Source organism: Canis lupus, chromosome 3 (assembly GCF_048164855.1).
Source record: "Canis lupus baileyi chromosome 3, mCanLup2.hap1, whole genome shotgun sequence".
NCBI lineage: Eukaryota > Metazoa > Chordata > Mammalia > Carnivora > Canidae > Canis > Canis lupus.
In genome coordinates, this window is record NC_132840.1 from 39,730,853 (window position 1) to 39,739,994 (window position 9,142).

Consider the following 9,142-nt stretch of genomic DNA (forward strand, 5'->3'; position numbering starts at 1 on the left):
CCGACGTGGGATTCGATCCCGGGTCTCCAGGATCGCGCCCTGGGCCAAAGGCCGGCGCCAAACTGCTGCGCCACCCAGGGATCCCCAAAATGTAACTTTTAAATAGGACTATGTAGCACCATGTCACTGTCCTACAAATTGTATAGTACACACAGTTGAATCAGTCTCTGAGTCAACCGCCTGCTCCATTTATACTACATTGTACGGTGGATCTCAGGCAAAGGTGGAGAGGAGATTTCAGGTGTCCTCTTCCTAGTCCACGGTGTTCCCACCACATACTTACAGAGTAAACCATGAAAACCATCTCTTAAATGCCTGCGTTCCCTAGTACCTTTCAAAGAAGGGAGAGCAAATGAGAGCATTGGTCTGCCAATGTGAACACAAAGTTTCCCATATTAATAAGGAACCCCGGGCACTTGATAATCCTCCAACTTCTTTTATTTCTGTTGATGGTTAGTTTGTAAGGTTAATTACATATGCTAGATAAAAGAGAAAGATGTATGTGCAGATGACACTGAGATGTCTTCTTTCAAGGCAAAAAAAGCACTTGTTAAGAGTAAGGTCAAAGGAAGAACACATGATAACAGTGAACAACAACACAATAATATCAACAACAACAAAAACTGTCCATTTTGTAAACGCAGGGCTCAAGTTAGGAACATAAAATAGAACTCTGCATAAGAGGTATACATTTAAGCTCATGCCCAGATTCTTGTGCTTCTAAGCAAATTTTCATTCCCTAAGAGTATTACGGAAGGTTGAACATTGATTGAAGGAACACGCTCTTTAAACATAAAACATGTGATGTAATATTTACATAGTTGAGTCTTAGGATGTCTCATCAAAGGATAGTGTTGAGAGGGGAATGGAACTTAGGAAACCTTTGTATCTTCTGTAGGTTTCATTGGCCCATATAGGTGTATAGTTAGAATTCTAAAAAGTAAAGCAACTTGAATAAACCACAGGGGTTAGATTTCCCAAAGAGGTTAGGTCACATTTGGCTAAAGCATACGGTATGGGAAGTATACCTGGAAATGCTACTTTTGCTAAAAAAAAAAAAAACCAAGAACACTTTGAATGCTTGGTGGGCATTTGTGAATGTTCAGTAGGGCTAAGAGGGATTATTAATATTTTTGACAAATGAAATAGCATGATGTGAAATATGCTTTAGAAAACTTAATCTTGCCACAGTGTGTAGGGGGGATTGGAGTGAAATATGAAAATAAATTGAACAGTAGAGAGGCTATACTATAGTATAGACTCATTTATTTTATTCTCAATTCTCTCTCTGTTATGAAAACTTAAGAGTTGCCAAGTAAGAGACCTCCAAATAAAAAAGTAGGTATCCTCATTACCAGAAGATCTAATGGTTAAAGGAAAGGGTTTTAAAAAAATCTAGATGATAACATTTCTGGGAAGAGAAGGCAGAAATCTAGACCTCTGTGACAAAGATTGCTGGATGTCACCCAATAAACATTTCTCCCTACTTTCATTGTAAACCCTAATATTTCTTGAGATGGCAATGAACCCAGCTAAAAGACTGCATGTCCTAGCCTTCTTACAGCTAAACATGGTAACGTTTAAAAGATCTAAGTCATGACAAGTAAGTAGAAAGCAAAAAATTTGAGTGTTTTTTTTTTTTTTCCTGTCTTGTTTCTTCCTGCTACCAACCTGGAATGTAGATGTGACTTTGTTCCAGCAGCCATATTGGGCAATGAGGTGACCTTGAGAATGAAAGCAATATGTTAACAGTAGTGAAATAGAAAATGGCCCCAAATATTTTTTTTCCACAAAAGACAAACTCCTCTCTTATTTAAGTCATTATTGTTTAGTATTTTCTATTATGTACAGCAAAACCCAACCCTACCTGACTCTGCAACTTTTCAAAGATAAACCTTGGGAACTGGTCTAAATACTAGAAGACCATCCATGTTAAATAATCCTAGAGATATTATCTAACCTAACTCCCACCTCTTACATGGCTTCAGCTATGAAATCTGCTCTATATAGCCTCTCTTGAGACATTTTCAATTCTGTTTTCTAAAAATCTCAACAACACAGCCCTTCTTTCCATCCCAACCACCATTATCTTAATTCATTTCTTCATCTTCTCTGTGCTAAACTACTTCCTAACTTGTTTCTCTGTCACTAGTTTTACCAACCCTTCACACCCACCCACCCACCCACCCCCCATTGCCTACTGTCTTAGTCAAGTCTGGGTGCTACAGCAAAGTACCACAGACTTGGTGACTTATAAACAACAAACATGTATTGCTCTCTATTCTAGAGGCTGGGAAGTCCAAGATTAAACATCAGCAAATTCAATATCTGGTGAAGACCACTTTCTGGTTTCATAGATGGAACTTTTCCTGTGTTCTAACGTGGTGGGAGGGGCAAAGAATCTCTCTTTGATAAAGTCACTAATCCCATTCATGATGTCTCCACTTTGGTGACCTAACCACTTTTCAAAGGCCACATTTCCTAGTATCATGACTTCGGTGGGTAGGATTTCAGCATATTAATTTGGGGGGGAACACAAATATTCTATCTATAGCACCTACCCTTTTCCACACTGCCAACAGGTGTCATGTCTAAATCCAAATCCAAGCATATCATTTCCTTACTTAAAATCTTTCAAAGGCCCCGGATTGTCTGGTAGAGACCTTTTCTTCTTCACCCTTATCTCTTCATAATACACTCCACATACTCCATTTCCCATCAGCATAAAGTCCTGAATGTACCACATTGCTTCATGCCTCCTTGTCTCTCCACTGGAATGCTCTTCCATCTCTCACCCACCTAACTTGCTCTTATCTGTATTTAAAAACTACAGTGGGTATCAATGGCAGTAGTTAACAAACATTTGGTCTCAGAATCAGAGTATACTCTAAAATATTACTGAGGACCACAAAATTATTTGCTAATATTAATAATTCTATTAATATTTATCATTTAGAAGTTTAAAGTAACAATAGTATTGTCTTGTTTCTTATTATTATTAATTCATTTATAAACAAGAATATATGGTAACATATATAAAATATTTTATGAAAAATAACTATCTTTTCAAAAAACATAATGAGAAGAGTAGTAGTGTTTTACATTTCTATAAATTTCTCTGTTGTCTGGCTTAATAGAATACTTTTCTGGCTTAAAAAAGATTTCATATTTGTATCTGCATTCAATCTATTTTGATATGTTTTTGGCTGAAGTATATGAAGTAAATTTAGAGAATTTTGTGGATATTATTCTTTGAATCTGTGCAAAACTCAGTAAGTGGTGACTTAAAGGATAACTTCAAGGTAGAGTCTGAAACCTATTAATGAGGTCTTCATACTTTGTTACATTAAAATCTATTGGTCAACATTGAATGGGGCTTTTACCCAGGGACTTCGTAGCATCAACACATGGGTCATTTGGAAAATACTGGTTTAGCTATTGGATCTTCCAAATGTTGATATATTGACCCTATAATAAAAAATTACTTTGTTACTATCATCACAAATCTCATCAGAAAAGTCATTATAAAGAACTATTAAGTTCAAGGTGCTGGTTACAGGTTTTCAAAAATTTTGATTTTTATTTGAAAGTTCAAATTTTATCATCAGCAACAAGTATTTTTAGTTGTTTTTCTTGAAATAACAACAGGCTTACTTTGTTCATAAATAAGCCTGCCAAACACCCAAATCTGAAGAGCCATACCTTTTCTATAAGTTATTTTTTCCAAATAAAAATTATGTTCCATGAATAAAGGAAGCTAGTTCAGTTTGCAACTCAAACAACTGTGCAATGACTTTTCCTCAAGGCAGCTTTTTTACTTCAGCATGCACCCAAATAACTATGGCATAACTAATCTGGCATATAAGAAATAAATAATGAAAGTCATGTAAATAGGGTTAATATTCAATAAAATTAACAGCTTTACTGTTTATTTAGGGACATTCTTAAATTAGACTGGCATTTTTAGCTGTGAATGCAGGGTGCTAACAAGCACAATGACAGTCTGATGCCACTGTTTTGACTCACGCTAAGTTACCAGCAATTTTACCTATGGCTGCTTTTTAACATTAGCTCAAATGTCAACACAATAAACAAAGAAAAGGCAAGTCATATCTTAGGATTATTAAGAAAATAGTTTTGGCCTCATGGACCCCTAAAAGGACTTTGAGACCCATGAACTGTACTTTGAGAGTCACCTACGGAATCTATTGAATCAGTAACCTGATCCTACCTCCCTTCTTTTGGGAACTGCCTCTTCCAACTCCTTGACTACAGCTCCTATGGAAGCTGCCTATTTCTAAGTATCCCTGTCCCATACTACATCTAATTGGTCTGGAAGTGAACCAATTCATTTTTTCCCCAGAAATTTTGGCCTCAGAATTTTGGCATGTGGACCATTCATTGGAGCAGCTTCTTTTCAGTGAAGCTATCAGCTATAAAACTTTGCAAGTGTCAGTTCCCATACTTCCTGAGACAAACACCAAGAGACAGAGACTGCCAGGCTTCAGCAAGAGTGAGGCAGAGACGAGAGGTGAAGAGACATCTTGTTAATATTCAGATAAAAGTTGTAAAAGTTTATTCAGATAAAATTTTTCCTTGTGCCTGGCCACATAGCTTTCCTTGATTACTATAAACACCCTGATGTCTCTACAATAAAGGTCCTTTGAGATTAAATCATTTATATAGGTTTTCTATCACTAACAAAAGCATCTGGAAAAAAAAAAAAATCTGCTCAAGGACTCCTGATCTGTGAAGCTGCCCTGACTCTACCCTCTGAGAGGAACTGATAGCTCCCACCTTAGATCCCACATTAGACTCAGGTCTGGCACAGCATCTGTCTTGCTACAGTCTCATTGTGATGCTCTCTCCCTTGGGTATTTGACCTGATACACTACAAGTTCCTGGAAAGCAACGAAAGTGGAGGACTTTTTTTTTTTTTAATTCAAATCTTAGCAAATTAAGTATATAAGTGGATAAGCAGAGATGTGTAATAGGGAGAGAAAGAATGAAGGCAGGGGGAAGCACTGACATCTAAAATCTTGTTCCAGTCCTTTCTGGCAAAGTCATTTCATCTTTTTGTGCCTCCATCGACCCACCTGCAAAACCTCTGCACCCTTGGGCTGAGGCTGGATTAGGTGAGACACTTGGAATGATTTCACTAAGTAAAGGTTTCCTAAGTTAAGAAACTCCATCCTTGCTGACTCAGTTATAGAAATCATATCTTTAGATGGTTCCTCTAAGAATCACGATAAAGTTTATAAAACTTTGCATTTTGTAAATTGGAAGCATCCAAAGAAACCTCACCCACTTACTTCCATTCCTGAATAATTATTCAGGAAACTTAAAAATGAAGTCCTCCAAACCACTAAGTAGAACTTACCCAAATATAAATCTTATAATTTTTTGATAAATCTTTTAATCGCCATTTCCTTGCCTATTAAACAGGAAAAACATCATCCTCTAAGGTTAAATGAGATGGTCTTTGTTGAATAATGTACTCAGGTGTCTAGTATGGGGTAAACAAAGTCCATTATTTTACAGGATTTTTTCTTCTCTCACTCAACTTCAGGTTTCCTTTAGGAAGTTCAAATTGAAATAACATTTATCAATGAGCTAACGCAAGCTGAGAGAAGTCAGAGGATTGGCATAATTTCACACAGCTAGTCAAAACTGCTTCTAGAAACTCAACACAGCTTTCTGACTCCAAATCCTGCTCTTTCCACCCTTTTGCTTTCTCTCACTCAAGCAAAGAGCCCAAAGATTTTTAGTTCAAATAAAAGACAAGTATTTTATTCCATCTTGAGGTATTTAGGCAAGTAACTTTTGTAAAAAAAAAAAAAAAATTAAGCTGAAAGATGATAAGGGCATTAAATACATTACACTATGATTACAAATAATGACAGGTAGATTGGAAAGAGGAGGACATGAATTTCAGTCACTGCCCTGACACTTCCTAGTTTGGTGAGTTAGGCAAGCCAGTTAAGCAAAACGTACAGTAATTATATCATCTGTAAAGTGAAAGAATTTGTTCTTGTCCTGCAGGGAAAGAGAACAAACCTGTTTTCTGAGGACCTACCCATGTACTTTTCAAGGATTTTCTCACTTAACTCTGCTCATCTGCTCAGTTGTTGTTGGTATGGTTTTTTTATTTCTTCTGAGAAGGAACCCTGAATCTAAAAAATTCATTTAATTTGCCCAAGGTTGCAGGTTTAATCTCTGTGATTCCCACCACCACAGACTGTTCTATATGCCTTAAAAAATAGTCATGAGATTAAATAGGATAAGAGATGAGAATGAACAGGTCACATTGTCCAAAATCTAGTCCTGTTGATGAAAGCAGAAGAATGATCCCTGAACATCAAGTCAGGAAACTTGAGTTTTAAGCTTGTATTTCACTGCTTACTATCTGTGCAGTCTTGACAGCTTTTCTTTACTTCTCTGGACCTCATTTTTCTCACCAGTAAAATGGAGCACATTAAATCACAGGCCTAGAGGCTTGCCCTACAGAGCAGTGAGGAGGTCCCAGCAAGATCACAATTGTAAAAACTCTTTGTGCTCCATACAAATGTATGTTATTATTATTATTATTGCTATTACCATTATTATTACACCGTGTTCTTTGGGCAAGACATTTATGTTAAACTGACACAGCACATAATTGGAGTGCTCAAGTTAAATAAATGAAGTCAGCTGTCTGACTCCTTTAAGATAAATGATGTTATTACAACATAATTGTATAACCCCATATAGCTTACAGCAGCAAAAGGATGTGTATTTCACATGCCCTCCTATAATTACATCCCCATTATAATTTTGCAGTTAGTTGCGATGAGCTCTGGTCATGAAAACATGCCAATTTTGTATGGGATTGAAGTCTGCCTAATTTTAGCAAATTGAGAGTCACACAAAAGAAAAGAGATAAATACTATGTTGTTATTTTTCATTAGAGAATTGCTATATTAAGAGGCTGCGATCCAGCTGTGTTTGTTTAAATAAAAGTGTGATTTGAATACCTCCTACAGCTAATGTTCCTGCCAATGAATAAAAGATAAAAATGCAGCTCTCCTCTCATTGGATGGGAGTCTCTGCATTCTAGCTGACTTGGAGATTTATTGTTCCACATAAGGAAGTTGAAAGCGTGGAGGGCAGACCACACGCAGGGGCCTTTTGTGTATTGTTTCAAGCCATACCACTAATAGATTTCTTCCACCGAGGCTCCGAGCAATTCAGCTGTGCTCAAATGCTCCACTTAACTGTGAAAAAAATAATAATAAAATAGTAATTATGCCTAAATAGCAAATGCAGCCCAGCTCAATGCTACGAGGAAGAAAGTAAACAGGAACAGATACCATTCAGAGAAGGAATGCTGTATATAAGTGTCATTGTGATAAGGGATTTAAGCCTCCTTTATTTCTTCCAAACAGACCCTCTCACTTCTAGCCAAGTGCCTCTCTGTCCACGGTGTCCCCAGGAACCAGCAATTTTCTCCTGAAATTCACAGCCCTGAGAAGCTGGCCAGCCCAGAATGAAAGACATGAGATGATATCCAAGCTACAGCTGCAGTGTAGTGCAATTCTGAAGCATCTAGAGTGTTCTAGGAGTCTGGCACACCAGGATATGGACTGCATTAAAATCTCTGCCCCCAGGTAGATCAGCCTAATAATGGATATAAGGTACATAGTCCCCATTCTCCAAATCCTTAATTGTGATTTTTTAAAAATGTCATTTTATGGACATGCTCTTGACCATTCAATCCTATCCCCATTGCCTTCTGACATAACCATGTTAGACTCCTTATATGCATAAACACACACACACACACACACACACACACACACACAGATACACATCTTTTACCTCCAGTTCTTTTCAGGTGCTACCCATGCCCACTGCCTGACCTCCTTCCCTTCTGCACTCACCAAGTGAACTTATCTTCAGGATTGAATTCAAGCATCACCTCCCCCAAGTCTTCCTTATACCACTCACATGGATGCAATAAGTGCAGTGGGGAAGCACTTCCCTCTATGGCTCACATCTCACACTAATCCCCACCTAAGGAGGGCTGGATAGAAGAGACCTGCCCTCCTCAGGTGGGCCCCATCTCCATTCTTGGGTGAGGGAAGCACATCGCCTCCCTTTTCCCCCCTCTTACCTCCCACCAGTCCTCACCAACTACCAGAATCACAGCCATCATGAGCCATTATGATAGGAATGCAACTTTCAGACGTGTTGAGCTAGAGAAAAAATAAAGAATGATAGCTGTATTGAAAAATTTTGTTTACTTACTTGACCCTCTATGAAGTCTTGGAGGAGGAACCACGTCTCTGCATCTCTGTATCCCCAAGGCCTATAAGAGTGACTAGAACTTTACAGGTATATAGTAAGTGATGGATGGATGGATGGATGGATGGATGGATGGATGGATGGGGAAGTAGATGAACATAAGAAAGAAGGTTATTAGGGACACACAGAAAGTGAAAATACAATGCAGCAAGAACCAAAATAAGGGACAGCTCATTTACAGCTGGAAAAAAAAATTGGCCTTCTGAAGAAAGTGACCACTGAGCTAAGATATAAAAGATTTGTGATTAGGAACTGGGTATTCCAGGCAGAAGGCACAGCAAACATTACTAGCCAACAAATACGCCGGAACTTCTCACTATCCAAACAGAATAGTCACACTATCCAGAGTGTGGATATGTTACTTTAGACATAAAACCTTTGAAAGGCTACACACTGTTCCAATAATAACCAATTTCTGCATCCTTTAGAAACAGTCTTCAAGATCTACCTACATAGGCACTAAAGAAAATCTATCTCAGATGGCTTAGAGGGTTTTTTTTAACCCAAATCTGGAATACCTAAGCTTAATTTCCCACCTCACTGTTCCTTCGAAGGTTGAATATATATGATTCACACACACAGCATGTGCTCAATATATTGAATGAAGTCAGTGAACTAACAAAACTCAAAATTGCCACCACTGGGGACAATAAAAATGTCACATCACTTCATCATAGTCACCAGTTCATAGTGAAGAAGAATTGCCTGATGAAAAAAAAGAAAAAGAAAAAAAGCACACTACTTATTGACTGTTTAACCCTGTGTATATTATATAACCTAGCTAAGCTTCAATTTCCTC

The 9,142-nt window shown here is 37.7% G+C and overlaps 1 long non-coding RNA gene across 1 annotated transcript; it reads left to right on the plus strand.

Annotated features, from left to right (window-relative positions):
* The first annotated feature begins 2,453 nt into the window (after positions 1-2,453).
* LOC140630405 (uncharacterized) lies at positions 2,454-8,230 on the plus strand. Its single transcript, XR_012028179.1, has 3 exons — positions 2,454-2,498; positions 6,043-6,134; positions 7,425-8,230. It is a non-coding gene; the product is annotated as an uncharacterized lncRNA (long non-coding RNA).
* The last annotated feature ends 912 nt before the right edge of the window (positions 8,231-9,142 follow it).